This window comes from Bos javanicus, chromosome 5 (assembly GCF_032452875.1).
Source record: "Bos javanicus breed banteng chromosome 5, ARS-OSU_banteng_1.0, whole genome shotgun sequence".
NCBI lineage: Eukaryota > Metazoa > Chordata > Mammalia > Artiodactyla > Bovidae > Bos > Bos javanicus.
Window position 1 is genome coordinate 104,617,117 of NC_083872.1, and position 18,100 is coordinate 104,635,216.

At 47.8% G+C, this 18,100-nt stretch overlaps 1 protein-coding gene across 1 annotated transcript in view; it reads left to right on the top strand.

Annotated features, from left to right (window-relative positions):
- The first annotated feature begins 14,473 nt into the window (after positions 1 to 14,473).
- Positions 14,474 to 18,100, top strand: part of VWF (von Willebrand factor) — a 159,127-nt gene continuing 155,500 nt past the window's right edge. Inside the window, exon 1 of the mRNA XM_061418164.1 lies at positions 14,474 to 14,568. The gene's annotated coding sequence lies outside the window, so the exon portion shown is untranslated. The remainder of the gene's footprint in view (positions 14,569 to 18,100) is intronic.

Below are 18,100 nucleotides of genomic sequence, written 5' to 3' on the forward strand. Positions count from 1 at the left end.
TCTCTGGGCTGGGAAGAAGAGAGCAGTCTCCTTTTTGGGGGCAGCGTCATCCTCTTTCAAGGCTGAGACTGACACCCGGCGACCCCTCCCCACTTTTCTGGCCTCACTGTGCTTGGTAGTGCCAACACTCTCCTCTGCTCACACGGTCCCACAGATGCTAACTCTTCTGCTCGGCTAGAAATACCATCTTATTTTTAGCTCTGGCCCTCGTCCATCCCACTGCACCCCTCCCTGCCTGGGCTTGTCCAGATCTGCAAGTCGTTTTCCCCAGTCCTGAGAACCGCAGGAATGTTCCCGGCACTACACTTACATGGGCCCTGCTCGAACTTCTCTCTCTCTGCCCCATTTGCTTGCACACAGTCTATTTCTGCCACAGACACTCTCCAAAGTGTCTCCCAACGCTGCCTCCTCTCCTGTTCCCCGCCCCTGCCGCTCCCTCCAGAAGAGAGGAACAGCCCTAGGAAACCCTCACAGCTGGAAGGGACAAGGGAAGATGGCAATGAGTTTATGCAGCCTACACACACACACACCACACACACACACACACACACACTACACACACACACCACATACAGACACACCACATACAGACACACCACATATACACACACCACACACACACCACACACACACCACATACACACCACATATACACACACCACACACACACACACCACACACACACACCACACACACACACCATATATACACACACCACACACGCACATCATACACACACCACACACATACCACATATACACACACCACACACACATCACACACACACCACACACACACACCTCATATACACACACCACACACATCACACACACACCACATATACACACCACATATACACACACCATACACATCACACACACACCACATATACACACACCACACACACACATACACACACCACACACACACACACACCACACACATACCACACACACACCACACACACACATACACCACACACACACACCACATACACCACACACACATCACACACACACACATGCACCACACACACACATACACCACACACACACACACACACACACACACACACACACTATGTTCTGCTTTCCATGGCGTGAAGTTGGCTGTGGCTGGATCAGCTCGGTTTTCTGAGGTGGTTAACCAAGAGTCTGCAACACTTCCCCCCTCGATTTAAATTCAAGAGGAGCAAACAAGCACTCCCTTTGGAGACAAAGAGTGGAGAGCTGACACTGATGCAGAACAGCAGGCTTCTGAACCAAGGCGGGTGGTGGGTGTCTCCCTGAGCCTGCCAGAGGACACTTTTCCATCTTGAGGCTGAGTTTCAAGCTTTTTTTCTCTTCTAAATTGGTATTTATTTATTTGGCTGTGCCAGGTCTTAGTTGCGGCAGGCAGGCTCTAGTTCTCTGACCGTAATGGAACCCAGGTCCCCTGCATTGGGAGCAGAGTCTTAGCCACTGGACCACCAGGGAAGTTGCTCTAAGCATCATTAGCATGTCTAATGGAATTATTAGCATTCCTCTAAGCACTGTCAACATAGCCCTGGCCCCACTTCTGATTCTAGACAGGGAACTCCTTGAAGACATGGCGCATTTTGTTTTCAACCTTTAACATTTCCAGTCCCTCAGGGTAAAACCCCAATTCCTCAGGGCCTGTGATATATGATGCGCATACCACATGGCGTGTCTGGTCCCCTCTCTCCCTTCCCCAAAACATACGCCCCAGACTCTAGGATGCTTCCTGAAACTGTCCGGCACACTGCACCTCCTGCCTTGGTCTTGCTGTTCCCTCAGCCTCGATCTCCTCCCTGAAGATACTTCCTTCTCTGAGCCTTGCTCTAAAGGATCCTTATCAGCTTCTCCCCTCGACGTGTGGTCCAGCCCAGCCCATGCATCCTTGTCACCTGTCCTGTGTTCTCCCCTCATTGCGTTTCTCAGCAGCTGACGTGGGGTATGTTGATTTTTCTGGTCTCTGTCTCCATCCACCTGAATGTGAACTTCACGGGGACCATGGCTGGTCCTTCTGTTTCCCACTACATTTCCAGGGCCTAGATCATGCCCATGTGGGTGTTAATACTTATTTGTTGAAACGGAAATGAAGGCTCAGTACATATGGATGAATGAGTGACCTACATCAGAAGCCTCTCAGGACAGCTGGGCCCTTGGATGAAAGACTGTCAAGGAAGGGAGAGTGGGGGGAGCACATGGTCTCCCCTGGCCCCTGGAGGGTGGGTGGCTGCCTGCTAGCCAGGCAGGACACATAAAGTAGGGAGGGCTGGTGTGTGGAGGTGGGCATTCCCCTGGAGGTCATGCTGGGTGTGTCCAGATGTGAGGGGTCTCTGGTCAGCAGCCAGCCATTGCTGCCCTTCCCTTCCTGGCCAGTGAGTCAGCCTGCCGGGAAACACACTAGGGAAGTGGCCCTGTCAGAAATACAATGGGGCCAGGGGTCAACAAAATAAGAACCCGCTCACCCACCTCGCCCTCTGCCGGTCAGAAGGAGCCGGCCCACCCTCACCTCCATCTCAGACTGCTGGCCCCAGAAAGTGGGAGAATGCATGCCTGGTGTTTAAGCCCCCAACCTGTGGGCCTCTGTGAGGAACCCAGGAAACAAAGGCGGGACCTCCTGACCGCTGATGCTCATCTCCTGGTCCCTTGATTTCTGGAGCTCAGGCTGCCTATGAGAACTCTCACGCTTCAGGCTTTCTTCATCTATTGTCCTGTCTCCCCTCTCCGTCCCCTTCTCCCCATCTCATCACAGGGATTGCTTCCTGTTGCAGTATTTGTCACCTGCACCAGACTGTAGGTCCTTCGTGCTCACTTAATACTGTGTCCTCAGTGCCTGGCACCTGGAGGTGCTCAGCACACTTTGGTAAATGAAGGACTATATGAAGGAAGGAGTGAATTTCATCCCCTTGGGCTGATTAAGAGGCTCTGACAAAGGTCTGTGCTTATAATTTCAAATTGTGGTGCTCAAGAAGACTCTTGAGAGTCCTTCAGACTACAAGGAGATCAAACCAGTCAATCCTAAAAGAAATCAGTCCTGAATATTCATTGGAAGGACTGATGATGAAGCTGAAGCTGAAGCTCCGATACCTTGGCCACCTGATGTGAAGAACTGACTCATTGGGAAAGACTCTGATGCTGGGAAAGACTAAAGGCAAAAGGAGAAGTGGGTGGCAGAGGATGAGATGGTTAGATAGTATCACCAATTGAATGGACATGAATCTGAGCAAATTCGGGAGACAGTGAAGGACAGGGAAGCCTGGTGTGCTGCAGTCCATGGGGTCGCAAAGAATCAGACAGGATTTAACGACTGAACAACAGCAAATAATAATAAGCAGGGGCAGCAGAGTCCCCCTCAAGACCCCCCAGTAGAGAGTCATGTGGGATATTCTGGAGAAAGCCCTGCAGAGGCTGCCCAAATAGCCCTGGAGCCCTGGGGGCAGGGCAGGGAGCCCGATGGATGACAGGTCCACACAACTCACACCTAGCACTAGTCCGGCAACAGAAAGGCCAAGAAGAAAGTCTTCTCTTAGTCTAGGAGTCTGAGCCTGGAACTGGATTGGGAGAGTAAAACGTGGGGGGATATTGGAGTACGTGTTCCTCTTTCTCTTACCTCTGCTCATCCTGCTTCTCTGTTGTGGACCCAAAACAGGGTAGGGAATGAGAAGGAAACAAGTCTCCTCCTCATCACTCACAGATGCAGTGACTATTGAGGGGCCGACTATGTGCCGGATAGTGAGATTGGGTCCAGGATGGAGAGATGAGTAAACTCAGTCCCCAGGCAGCTCACAGCTGGACAGGGAGATGGACAAGTAAACGGTCCTGGAACAAGGTCACGGCGGCTCTGACGGGCTCTGTGTAGTGCTGTGCGAAGAGAGGAGATACTCTGAGTGAGGGACTTGGTCCAGTCTGCATGGAGGAGGGGCCACCAGAAAAAGGCCTCCATGACTGCTGTATAGCAAGCTGTAAAATCTCTATATTTCCAATTCAAGTTCAGGACTGTAAAGTTTAAAAAAAAAAAGTTTTTATTTTTTATTTTATTTAAAATTTTTTTTTTATTGAAGGATAGTTGCTTTATGATGTTATGTTAGTTTACGATTGTGAAGGTTTTACTCAGCTTCCCCTGTCTTGAAAATACTGAAGTATCCTTGGAGATTATGGTTTTTTGTTTGTTTGTTTTGATTTTCAGTTGCACTGAGAGGCTTGTGGGATCTTAGTTTGCTGACCAGGGATCCAACCCATGACCCCTGCAGTGGAAGTGCAGAGTCCTAGCCACTGGACTGCCAGGGAAATTCCAAGATTGTGGTTTAGACACTAATAAGGAGAAATTGTTATCTGGTGGAGGAGGTTCAGAGAAATCAGAGACAAAACCGCTGGACTCAGATGAGTTCAGTGACTGTTTAATTCGTTTTTACACACATGCACAGCAGCTCCAATGCTTTGGCCATCTGATGTGAAGAGCCAACTCATTGGGAAAGATCCTGATGCTGGGAGAGATTGAAAGCAGGACGAGAAGGGGGCGACAGAGGATGAGATGGTTGGATAACATCACTGACTCAATGGACATGAATTTGAGCACGCTCTGGGAGATAGTGAAGGACAGGGAAGCCTGGTGTGCTGCAGTCCACGGAGTGACAAAGAGTCGGACACAACTTAGTGACTGAACAACAACAGTCAGCCCACCTAGCCTCCTTTGGATAAAATGGTATCTTGAATTTCCTTCAAGATTCTCCCTCCCCACCCTCTGCCCTTTTGTTTTGGGTGAGATTGACCCATCTCTATAACTCATCCCCACTGACCAAAACTCTGTTGGCTCACCAAAACCACAGCAATGAGTCTGGGGCAGTGGGGTTGGGCTTCAAGTAGAGCAGAGAGACTTCAGCTGAGGTTTCCAGGGGTGAGACGCAGGGTTTCATCCCTGATGGGCTTGAACCTGCACACATTAAACACTGGGACCACTGTCTCTCCTTGTTATCATCACAGGTGGCCTGAGGGGACGGCAGCTGAGAAATGGAGAGAAACCAGGCCTTTGAAGAGTATAAGCCCCCGGGCAGCCTACACCGGAAGGCATCCCAGCCAGACTCCTGGATTTCACTTAAGTGAGCTCCCATTTGGTCTCTGTTTCTCCTTTATTTATTTAGTTTTTGGTCACTTGTAGCTGAGAGAGTCCTACATGAAGCGATGGTCACCGTCAAATCCCGTCTCATCTTCTAGCTCTCCTGGGGGATGGCGCCTCAGATAGAAAGCATGATGGTATTCAATCAGAGCATTGTGAGTTAACACTTCTGTGTCGGACCCCTGTTAGTAAAACAAACTTTAGTTATTCTTATATTTTACTCTCCTTGAGGGCAAAAACTGAGATGGTTTTGTTTGCTTTGTAGAACCACAGAGACTTGCCAAAGTCCCTCAAAGAGACTGACTATTCTTTGTGTTTATTCTCTCCATATGGTGAAGGAGGACAGAGGCTCAGAGATGAAGCGTCCTGCCCAGGCAGGCGTGGATGCAAGAGTCTAGTGTCTGGGCTCAGCTGAGGCCAGCGGTGAAGCCTCTTGGCTCTAAAATGAGGAATAAGTACTGGCCTGGGACCAGCTCTGTCACTGACCTGCTGGGTGACTTGAGGTCACTTCAGCCCTTGGGCCTCAGTTTCCACATCATTCAAATGGGGCCACAACCCTCACCTGCAGGAACCAGCATGTTCTGTGTACAAGTTTTCTCAAGAGCACACAGAGTCTCCCAGCGCCTTGCTGCTTCTTAGGGAGTGAGAAAGCTGGGGGGCAGGAGGGCTCCCCCAGCCCCTCCATCCACCTGGGACCTTTGATTCCCAGTGTGCAAAGTGTTGCAGACACACCCTAACTGGCCCAGGGCAAGCCTCTGTCCCCACCCGCCACTCCACTCCGGTCTCAACAGCAAGTGCCCCCCAGGGTTGCTCATGGACAGACATGGCCCAGAAACGCCAAGGGGTGCGCTCAGGGCCCTGCTGGCCTGGCCACTCTGAGGTGGCCTTGCTGCCGTAGGCTGGCTGGTGGGGGCGCTGGAGGCCTGGGTTCCCTGCCGTTTCTTTGGCGGCAGTGCCGTGATGGGCCCTAGGGGAGGGGGGACCTGAAGGGGAGGCGCAATCGCTGTGTGTTTTGCTGGACCTGCGTCCGAGTGGCTCTTCCGGCCATTGTGCTCAGGATGCTTTTGTAGCCTTTTTGTAGACGCAGCGACAGCCTGTATGTACTTCCCCGCATTCCAAGGAGGCCCACAGATGTGGTCACTTATGGGAGGTCTCCCAGACCCTCCTTCCTCCCCCTCCTCTGAACTCCATCCTCTTCATGGTGTTGTAGCCACACGTTCCGGGAAACAAACTCACTCAGAAGGACGATGCAGATAGTGAAGTGCAGTTTATTACACTGCGGGCCCAAGGCAGAGTCTCCTCTTAGCCAAGGACCCCGACCAGCATTTGTGAAAACCTTATATACCCTAAGTGTAGGTGCCCAAACCCACCTCCCCAAGTTCCCTGAAACTAGTCTGAACAAAGGAAGAGAAAGATACAATCAAAGTTAACCCGTGATTCATATGCCTTAAGCCTAGGTAGTTAACAGTGGACAATTATCAATAGGTCACACCCCAATAATCATAATAGAATTTATGATTTTATTTGGTTACACAGATAATTAAGGTATTCTTTTAGGCAATGGAGAGTCTAGATATGAGCCCTGGGGTTCTTCCATCTGGGGGGTCTGGTTCTTCCATCTGGTGGGTCTGGTTTTCCAGTTGGTATGTCATTTCCATAGATACTGGACATATAGCTCAAAGTCCACAGTCCGGCCCAAGATGGAGTCCTGCTTTCAAGATGGAGCCTGTTCTGTCTGTTTCTTCCTTCAATGGAAGAGGCTTCTGGCCACCCAGCTCTCCCCATGACCAGCAGCCATGCTCCAGAAGTCCTTAGATCTTGACCACACAGCAGATCAACAGCACAGGGAATGTTTTCTGACTTAGATACTGCTTAAGAGCTTTACACACTAACCAACAGTTTCATGAAATAGATGCCCTAGTTATCAGTTCAGTCGCTCAGTCGTGTCCGACTCTTTGCGACCCCCTTTCTCCTCCTGCCTTCAATCTTTCCCAGCATCCGGGTCTTTCCAAATGAGTCAGTTCTTTGCATCAGGTGGCCAAAGTATTGGACTTTCAGCTTCAGCATCAGTCCTTCCAGTGAATATTCCGGACTGATGTCCTTTCGGATGGATTGTTTGGATCTCCTTGCTGTCCAAAGGATTATTAAGAGTCTTCTCCAACACCACAGTTCAAAAGCATCAATTCTTCTTCGGTGCTCAGCTTTCTTTATCAGCCCTTCTCATAAATATGAAGGAAACAGAAGCTTAGAGGGGTCCAGTAACCAGCCCCCCACCCCCAACCCCAGGACACAGCAGTGGTGAGTGGCAGAGCCAGTTCTCAGAGTTCATGCGTCTGAGGCAAGAGCCTATGTTCTCAGCTGCCCGTTGTCCTGTCCTCTAGTTAAGTCTGGTACTTTGTGCTTCAGAAGTGAGTAAAGATGAAATAGAGTTCATGAGTCATTTTTTATAATAAACTTTTAATTTTGGATTTGCAGAATTACTGCGAATACTACAGAGATAGTACAGAGAATTCCGATATAATCAACACCCAGTTTCCCTGATTATTGACACCTTATGTTGATATGACATACACATTGCTATTGATGAAGCCATATAAGTACATTATCAGGTCTATCCCAGGCAAGGATATTGGAGTGGGTTGCCGTTTCCTTCTTGGATAGTTTATTTATTCAGAGGTCTTTATTTTTATTGTTATTTTTAAACTTTACTTTTTTCATGTGATCACTTTTTTTCTACCAAATAATCTGCATTTTACTTTTTCAATTTAATTTAATTTTTTATTTTATTTTTGGCCATACAGGATGTGGGATCTTAGTATGGAAGGGAAGATGCTGGAGGGGCAGGTGCGAGGGCTCAAGTGGTGTCCCGGAGGAGACTGTAGGGACACCTAACTGTCCTTCCCTTGGTGTGTTTACTTATTTATTTTTGGCCTCACCGGTGGCACTTGGCATCTTAGTTCCTTGACCAGTGATCAAACCTGCATCCCCTGAACTGAAAGCTCGGAATCTTAATCACTGGACTGCAGGGAAGTCCTAAGAGTTCTTTTTTTTTTTTTTAATCTAATGTTCCTTTTCTGTTACAGGATCTCATCTTGGACCCCACATTACATTTAGTCATCCGGTCTCCTTTGGCTTTGAGAATGTTAATGTCCTCGGTAGGGAGGCCAGAGGTCCCCAAGCGGCAGGAGTGGCAGACTTCTTTTTTTCCCTCTTCTAATCCTGTGTTGTAATGGAACACCTGGTTCCACCTGAATTTAACTTTATCTCACATCTTGAGCTAACCACTGTGCTTTTCTTATGCATATGTTTTCTTAAGCTATGTTAATGAACTATGTATTTGCTAGGAAATCTGCCTTTCTTCAAGATTCAAGTCAATTGTTTTATGGCCCGATGACTCACCTAGTGTCGATGCTATCTCATTATGCGTGTTGTGGGTGAGGGGCCTGGTGCACCTCTCAGTTTTGAGACGTTTCCTTTCTCTAATTAGCAGCTTGCTAAAAGGCAACCCACTGCAGTATTCTTGCCTGGAGAGTCCCATGAACTGTAACCTGTCAGGCCCCTCTGTCTATGGGGTTGCAAGAGTTGGACACAACTTACCAACTCAACCACCAATAGGTATGTAAGTGAAGTCACTCAGTTTTGTCCGACTCTTTGCGACCCCATGGACTGTAGCCTACCAGGCTCCTCTGTCCATGGGATTTTCCAGGCAATAGTACTGGAGTGGATTGCCATTTCCTTCTCCAGGGGATCTTCCCAACCCAGGGATCGAACCCAGGTCTCCCGCATTGTAGACAGACGCTTTACCGTCTGAGCCACCTGGAAGGTAGGGATAACCTAGCAAGAGGGCACTCTTTCTGTCCCCTTCTGATGTCTATGTCAGACACTTCCTCTATTCTTTTATACTTTAATAAAACTTTATTACCCCAAAAACTCTGAGAGATCAAGCTTCATCACTGGCTCTGGATTGAATTCCTCTCCTCCAGAGGCCATGAATCCCGGCATTGTTCACAGCTTGTTCAGTCAGTTCAGTCGTTCAGTCTTGTCTGACTCTTTGCGACCCCATGAACAGCAGCACATCAGGCTTCCCTGTGTATCACCAACTCCCAGAGCTTGCTCAAGTTCATATCCATTGAGTCGGTGATGCCATCCAACCATCTCATCCTCTGTTGTCCCCTTCTCTTGACTTCAATCTTACCAGCATCAGGGTCTTTTCAGATGAGTCAGTTCTTCCCATCAGGTGGCCAAAGTATTGGAGTTTCAACTTCAGCATCAGTCCTTCCAATGAATATTCAAGACTGATTTCCTTTAGGATTGACTGATTGGATCTCCTTGCAGTCCAAGGGACTCTCAAGAGTCTTCCCCAACACCACAGTCCAACAGCATCAATTCTTTGGCCCTCAGCTTTGTTTATGGTCTTTGACTAGACAGACTTATGTTGGCAAAGTAATGTCTCTGCTTTTGAATATGCTGTCTAGGTTGGTCATAACTTTCCTTCCAAGGAGTTAGCGTCTTTTAATTTCATGGCTGCAGTCACCATCTGCAGTGATTTTGAAGCCCCCCAGTAGGAAAAGGAATACGTCAAGGCTGTATATTGTCACCCTGCTTATTTTACTTAAATGCAGAGTACATCATGAGAAACGCTGGGCTGGAGGAAGCACAAGCTGGAATCAAGAATGCCAAAGGAAATATCAATAACCTCAGATATGCAGATGACACCACCCTTATGGCAGAAATTGAAGAACTAAAGGGCCTCTTGATGAAAGTGAAAGGGGAGAGTAAAAAAGTTGGCTTAAAGCTCAACATTCAGAAAACTAAGATCATGGTCCCATCACTTCATGGGCAATAGATGGGGAAACAGTGGAAACAGTGGCTGACTTTATTTTTCTGGGCTCCAAAATCACTTCCCTGGGGGGAAGTGTCACATGGTCAGGATAGGAGCCCTTTCCTTGTCTTCCCATTACACACTCAGCACAACCACCACTGTCGCCATTGGCAACAGAATGCATCCTGTGCAGGAGCCCAGGGACTCTGGGCTCAGGACTTGGTCCCAGTTACAACTGTTATTAAAAAACAGAGACATTACTTTGCCAACAAAGGTCCATCTAGTCAAGGCTATGGTTTTTCAAGTAGTCATGTATGGATGTGAGAGTTGGACTATAAAGAAAGCTGAGCACTGAAGAATTGATGCTTTTGAACTGTGGTATTGGAGAAGACTCTTGAGAGTCCCTTGGACTGCAAGGAGACCCAACCAGTCCATCCTAAAAGAGATCAGTCCTGAGCATTCATTGGAAGGACTGATGTTGAAGCTGAAACTCCAATACTTTGGCCACCTGATGCGAAGAGCTGACTCATTTGAAAAGACCCTGATGCTGGGAAAGATAGAGTGCAGGAGGAGAAGTGGATGACAGAGGATGAGATGGTTGGATGGCATCACCAACTCAATGGACATGAGTTTGAGTAAACTCTGGGAGTTGGTGATGGACAGGGAGGCCTGGCATGCTGCGATTCATGGGTCACAAAGAGTCCGACATGACTGAGCGACTGAGCTGAAGTGAACAACTGTTTTCATTCTTACAACCCTGGGGCATGGATTCTGTTCCTCCCTTGATTTTACAGATGGAAAGACAGAGCTTTCCAGAGGTTAAATAACACACCCAAGGTCACACACCAGGGACCCCTGTGTGACCTTTTGTGTCTGGGGGATTGGCTCCCACAGTGGGGTCAATCCTGGTCAGAGGTGGGCACCTTTTTCTGGAAAAAGTAACTATTTTAGGCTTTGTGGGTGACATAGAGTCTTCTGTCCTCCTCCTTTTCTCTTCCTTCCACCCTTACAGATGTACAAACCTTTCTCAGCTGGTGAGCTGTACGCAGACAGGCCACTGGCTGGACTGGGCCTTCAGGCCCTAGTTTACTGACCCCTGCTAACAGGTGAACAGAGATGCAAATGGCTGCAGAATGGTACCTTTTCAGTTTACAGAGCCAATCTCAGGCCCACTCAGAGACTTCCGGCCTGGGAGGAAGGCAGGGTGACCTGTCTGTTCCTGGTGGACACCAGGTTTACTGGAGATGCAGTGGGGTGTGGGCACCAGGACCCACAATCAGCTACTTGCCCCCTTCTGCCAGGTCGCCTTGGTGTCTGGTGCTGGGTGGGAGGTGCTGGAGCAGAGGGGAGAGAAGGCCTAGTGTGGGGGCACGGTGGGATGCTGCCGCCAGAGTGAGGAGTGCCCCAGCCTGGCAGGAAGCTGGGAAACCTCTTTGTTCCTCAGGGGTCTCTGGCTGGCCCAGTCAAAGAGGTTTGGGAAAGGAAGCTATGGTGTAGAAACAGGAGATGCTGTTTGTGTGCGTGGGGCTGGCCTGCACGAGCCCTTGCAGATGCAGTATGGGAAGAGCTGCGGTCCTGGATCTGAGCGGCAAAGAAAGGTTTAACCCAGGTGCACACGTGGGTTCAGTTCCTGACACCAGTGCTGACCCACTCTGTGACCCATCCAGATCTTCAGCCTCTCAGGCACTCCCTTTCCTCATCTATAAAGTGGAAACAGCAACATCCATCTCAGCAGGCTTACAAGGTAACTCGATTCATCCAACGCTTCCAACCCAATGGTTGATCTTCACTATTGGCAGATTCCTGATTTTCAAACTTGCCTACTTGTAATCCCTTGAATCCATACTCAAAGTACTTTGAGGTCTTTGGAGCATGTGTGCCGAGCGGTGACTAGTGTGAGCTGTCAGAAAGTCACATTCGCAGCTGAATGAGACGCTAAGTCTCCTTGTTTCCCCTCTTCGTGGTCTGTTTCGTGCCACATCTTTCTCACGTTTGTGCTTTCTGTTGGTGATTTCGCTGTTTAAAATGACCCTTACTTTAAAAAAGGAATAAAAGAAACTCCCTAAAGGGTACCTAAGGGCTTCCCAGGTGGCAACAGTGGTAAGGAATCTGCCTGCCAATGCAGGGGTGTAAGGAATGCAGGTTCAATCCCTGCACTGGGAAGAGTCCCTGGAGGAGGAAATGGCAACCCACTCTAGTATATTCCTGTCTGGAGAGTCCCCATGGACAGAGGAACCTGGCGGGCTGCAGTCTGTAGCGTCGCAGAGTCGGACAGCGACTGAAGCGACTCAGCACACAGGCAGATATTCTCTGACTCGGCCCTTGTACAGGCCTCTGCTCTCATGTCGCCCCGGCAGAGAGGCCCTCCTGACTCCTGCCCATAAATACCACTCGCCCCATCACTTGCTTCCCTTATCCTGTGTCCTCTTCCTAGTGCTGTCACCATTTGAGTTATGCTTGTTCCCCTGTGTCTTCATCAGCTTGGGCTGCTCTAACAAATGCCCACAGACTGGGTAGCTTAAACAACAGACATTTATTTCTCATAGTATTGGAGGCTGGGAGTCCAGGGTCAAGGTGCTGGGAGATTCAGCTGTCTTCCTCTCTTCTCATTGGACCCTCACAGGGCCTTCCTGGGAGCAGGCAGACTGAGAAATCTCCCGGCTCCTCCACTTTTTATCAGTGCACCAATCCCCTCATGAGGGCCCCACCCTGTGACCCATTCTAGTTCTAATTACCTCTCAAAGGCTCCACCTTCAAACACCATTACCTGGGGTTTTACCAGGTAAAAGTTAGGGTTTCCCATATGAATGTTGGGGTTCCCCAGGTGGCACAGTGATAAAGAACATGCATGACAATGCAGGAGGCTTGGGTTTGATCCCTGGGTTAGGAAGATCCTCCGGAGAAGGAAATGGCAACCCACTCCAGGTGTTCTTACCTGGAGAATTCCATGGACAGAGGTGCCTGGAGGGTTACAGTCTATGGGATAGAAAAGAGCTGGACATGACTGAGTGACTGAGCACGCACACATATGAATGTTAGGGGGATATAAACACTTGTTCATCAGCTTCCTCCCTCACCAAGTATAAGCTCTTGGAATGGTCTGTCTGACTCTTAGGGTCTCCATCACCTGCAATAATGCCAGCACACAATAGGACTCAGCTGAGGTTCCCTGGATGGGGAGTAGAGAGTACTGATGGGTGGGTGGCAATAATAGCAGAACAGAGTAGCCTCTGCCTGGGCTTCAGGGAAGGTAAGGTGGATCTGAGCCCTGGAGGGGGGGATGGAGGGAGCAGGTGGGAGGGAGGGAGAAGGCAGGCAGGGGCTGGAGGGAGAGCCAATTCTATTAATCATGGAACTTTGCCTGGGTGGTCAGAGAAGTAAGGCAAGGGAGGGAGGGAGAGAGGGTGCAGGCAGCAGGGGAGGGCAGGAGGCAGGGGGGCGGTGGGCTGGGCTGAGGGGTGGGGGCCGTGGGCACTGCCTTTTCCATGTGACTGGCGCTGAGTCCCGGAATCTGCTGGGTGCCCGCTGTCTGCTTCCAGGCCCGGTCATTTGTTTACTTGGCCAGTACTTTGGGTTGCCTTGGGCTTTTCTTGCTGAACTCCAGGGCAAGAGTTAAATAAATACTGGCTTCCAGATACGGGAACCAAAATCATGCAGGAAATGAAGTGGGGGAGAGGGCGAGGACCAGGCCTGGGCTTCCCCTGCTAGGGGCCCCCAGGAGTGCATTCACGCCTGCCTGGCGTGTTTATTCCCAGCTCCCGTGGGAAATGAAGTGGGGCATCCTGTGTTTCCCAGTGGAAGCTTCTTGGTTTTTCTTTATAGCACTCGTTAGTTCATTCATAGACCTGAAAGAAGTGAAGTGAAAATTGCTCAGTCACGTCCAACTCTTTGCAACCCCAGAGGCTCCTCTGTCCATGGAATTTTCCAGGCAAGAATACTAGAGTGGGAAGCCATTCTGTTCTCCAGGGGATCTTCCCAACCCAGAGATCGAACCCTGGTCTCCTGCATTGCAGGCAGATTCTTTACCATCTGAGCCTCCAGGGAAGCCCTGTTAAGCACTACCTGCTACTAACAGCAGAGAAGGCAATGGCACCCCACTCCAGTACTCTTGCCTGGGAAATCCCATGGGCGGAGGAGCCTGGTAGGCTGCAGTCCACGGGGTCACTAAGAGTCGGACATGACTGAACAACTTCACTTTCACTTTTCACTTTCATGCATTGGAGAAGGAAATGGCAACTCACTCCAGTGTTCTTGCCTGGAGAATCCCAGGGACGGGGGAGCCTGGTGTGCTGCCATCTATGGGGTCGCATAGAGTCGGACACGACTGAAGTGACTTAGCAGCAGCAGCAGCAGCCACTAACAGGCTAAGGATCTAATGTTCATAGCAGCCCTGTTCTGTGATTCTGCTCTCTAAGCATGGTGAGCTGTTAAAAGATTAACAGCTGGCTTTCACAGCCTCCACCAAGGCTGCATTTTCATGCTACTGATGTGATGTTACTGAAACCAGGTTTGTTTACCCGACTCTGCAAACCAAGCACCAAGACATGGGGGTTGATAGCAGAGAAAGAGTTTATTCTCAAGGCAGCCAAGCCAGGAGAATAAGTCTCAGATTTGCCTCCCCAAAGGTGAGTGGCTTGGGATATTTATGCGATAAAGAAGCAGCATGATCTTAGGTGTTGGGGAAAGGGGGTTGAAGTTAGGGAAAAGGTAGGCTATTTGGTATTCTGTATAGGCAAATATGGGCTTCCCTGTTGGCTCAGTGGTAAAGAAGACACTTGCCCATGCAGGAGACACAGGAGACAAGGGTTTGATCTCTGGATTGGGAAGATCCCGTAGAGGAGGAAATGGCAACCTACTTTTGTGTTCTTGCCTGGAGAATCCCATGAACAGAGGAGCCTGGTGGGCAACACAGTTCATGGGGTTGCAATGAGTTGGATGTGGCTTAGTGACCGAACAACAAAAAAACGTAGGTGTATCTGGGTTATGTGCTTCTCCATGGGATGCATGTTCAAAAGTGGAGGTGCTTTAGCATGATCTGAGGGTGGCGTTTTCGGCCTTCTGACGTCAATATGTCATTCACTGGACATTTGTGCTAGTCCAGTTTTAGGGTCAGTGGGGTCAGTGGTCCCAACCAGTCTTAGCCGTCTTGAACTGGACAAGAACTGACTCCAAGTTTCTGAAAAACAACCTAAGCTTCCGTTACTATAACAACCCATACGTCAGAGGTACTGTCTAATAGGGGTGGTTAAGGAGTCTAGCGATATATTTATCTAGGCTATGTGAAACTTGGAGGGTAGGCAATTAAAGAAAGAAAACACAACTAAATCGAGCTTAATCAGTAAAGTCAGGTTACAAACAGAAGGATTTTAACAAGCTGTTTCCTTACCTGCTGTTCTGTAAGACAAGCTCAAGAATTTCTGCTGGTCACCAGTTTCTGTTAACCTGTGGTCTCAGTGTCACTGAGTGCAAAATTGGAAAGAGTTGTGTAGCACCACACCACTGTATAGAATTCCCTCTGTATAGATATATGTTGATATGTACCTACTACTTTAGCACCAAAGAATTGATGCTTTTGAACTGTTGGTGTTGGAGAAGACTCTTGAGAGTCCCTTGGACTGCAAGGAGATCAGACCAGTCAATCTTAAAGGAAATCAACCTGAATATTCATTGGAAGGACTGATGTTGAAGTTGAAACTCTGACACTTTGGCCACCTGATGCGAAGAACTGACTCATTGGAAAAGATCCTGATGCTGGGAAAGATTGAAGGCAGGAGGAGAAGGGGATGACAGAGGATGAGATGGTTAGATAGCATCACTAACTCAATGAACATGAATTTTAGCAAACTCGGGGAGATAGTGATGGACAGAGTAGCCTATCGTGCGGCAGTGCATGGGGTCACAAACAGTCGGACAAGACTTAGCAACTGAACAGCAATATACAGCTCCAACTAACACAACATTGTAAAGACAATTATACTCCAGTAAAAAATAAAATAAAATGTTGCTAGTACTTAAAAAAAGAGTCTGTGCTATGCTGAGTCACTCAGTCATGTCCAACTGTTGATGACTCAATGGACTGTAGCCTGCCAGGTTCCTCTGTCCATGGGGTTTCCTCAGGCAAGAATACTGGAGTGGGTTGTCATGCCCTCCTCCAGGGGATTTTCCCAACCCAGGGATTGAACTCAGGTCTCCCACATTGCAGGCGAATTCTTTACTGTCTGAGCTACCAGGGAAGCCCAAGAATAGTAGAGTGGGTAGCCTGTTTCTTTTCCAGGGGATCTTCCCAACCCAGAAATCAAACCGGGGTCTCCTACATTGCAGGCAGATTCTTTACCAGTTGAGCCACCAGGGAAGCCCAAAAAAGAGTATAGATAATGGCAAAATGTAGAATAATTAGGAAATGATGTTTCCAGTATTTGTTATCTCTGCTTTAAATAAAATTTATTTAATTATGACTACTTACTAACAGATTCACAAAATTCTTAAAAGTATAGCAATCAGCTCTTGAGAGCCAGGATGAGCTGGTTCCAGTTATCACTGCCTGGGAGTTTGTGCAAGACACAAAATCTTAGGCCCCACTCCAGACCTACTAAATCAGAATATGATTTCTAACACTTTTAACAATGTCCTTAGGTAATTTGTATACATGTTAGTGTTTGAGAAAGGTGACCTTAGAGGTAACCACTGTTTTCTGATTTTGTTTATATCTTTTAGATCTTTTTCACAACACAGATGCATATATTTCAAAGTATCTTATTATTCTTATTGCTATGTTATTTATTTTTATTTTTTGGCTGTGCCAAGAGTCACGTGAGATCTTAGTTCCCTGACCAGGGATTGAACTCACGCCCCCTGCATTGGAAGCTTGGGGTCTTAACCACTGGACCAACAGGAAGTCCTGGATGCATATATATTTTTTAAATGATGTTTTTCTGGCTTTCTCTTTGAACAATTTAAAAAAGATTCTATTTATAAGAGCAGTTTTAGGTCCACAGCAAAATCAAGCAGAAGGTATGGAGTTTTTCTGTACACCTCCTGTCCCCACACATGTACAACCTCCCCCAATATCAGCATCCCCAGCAGAAGGTACTTTTGTTACAACTAATGAATATACATTGACACACCAGTCTCACCCAGAGTCCACAATTTACATTAGGGTTCACTTGGTGTTGTACATTCTGTGGGTGTCAAAAGTGTGGAGTCTTAACCGCAGGCCTGCCAGGGATGTCCCTAGATTTTCAAAATATTGATCTTATATTCAGTTACCTTGCCAACATTTCTATTATTTTTAATATTTTTGTAGATACTTTTGGGACGATTATATCATATGTTATTAATGACAGCTTATTTCTGATCTTTTTGACTTTGTTTTTCTTTCTTTTAAAAATTATTTATTTATTTGGCTGCACTGATCTTGGTTCCAGCACGCATGCAGGATCTAGCTCCCTAGTCAGGGATTGAGCCCAGTCCCCTGCATTGGGAATGTGGAGTCTTACCCACTGGACCACTGGGCAAGTCCCTATTTTTAATGTCTTGTTGCATTTTCTAGGATTTCCAGTGTGATTTAAACAGAAGTGGTAGGATTGGGCATCATTGTCTTGTCTTTCATCTGAAGAGGACTGATGTTACATCCTTACATTTCCTTTACAATAGGGTTTAAAAAAATTGAAATATAGTTGATCTACAATGCTATATTAGTTTCAGGTGTACAGCATAGTGATTCGACTTTTTAAAGATTATATTCCGCTTAAAGTTATCATAGAATATTGATCATATTTCCTGCGCTCTATATTAGACCCTCCTGTCTTGTTTATTTTATGTCTAGTAGTTCGTGCCTCTTAATATCCCTCTCCATCTCGCCCTTTCCCCCACTCTTCTCCCCACTTGTTATCCCTAGCTTCTTGTGTCTGTGAGTCTCTTTCTGTTTTGTTATAGTTAATTTGTTTCATTTTTTAGATTCAGAGTATAAGTGAAAACAGGCAGTATTTGTCTCTCTCTGACTTACCTCACTAAGCGGAACACCCTTTAGGTCCATCCACATTGTGGCACATGGTAACCCATAGGTTTTTATTACTTAATCTTAGTTACATTAGGGTATTTTCTTCTATTTCTGGTTTGCTAAGAGTTTTTATGAATCAGTAAATTTGTCAGGTGAGA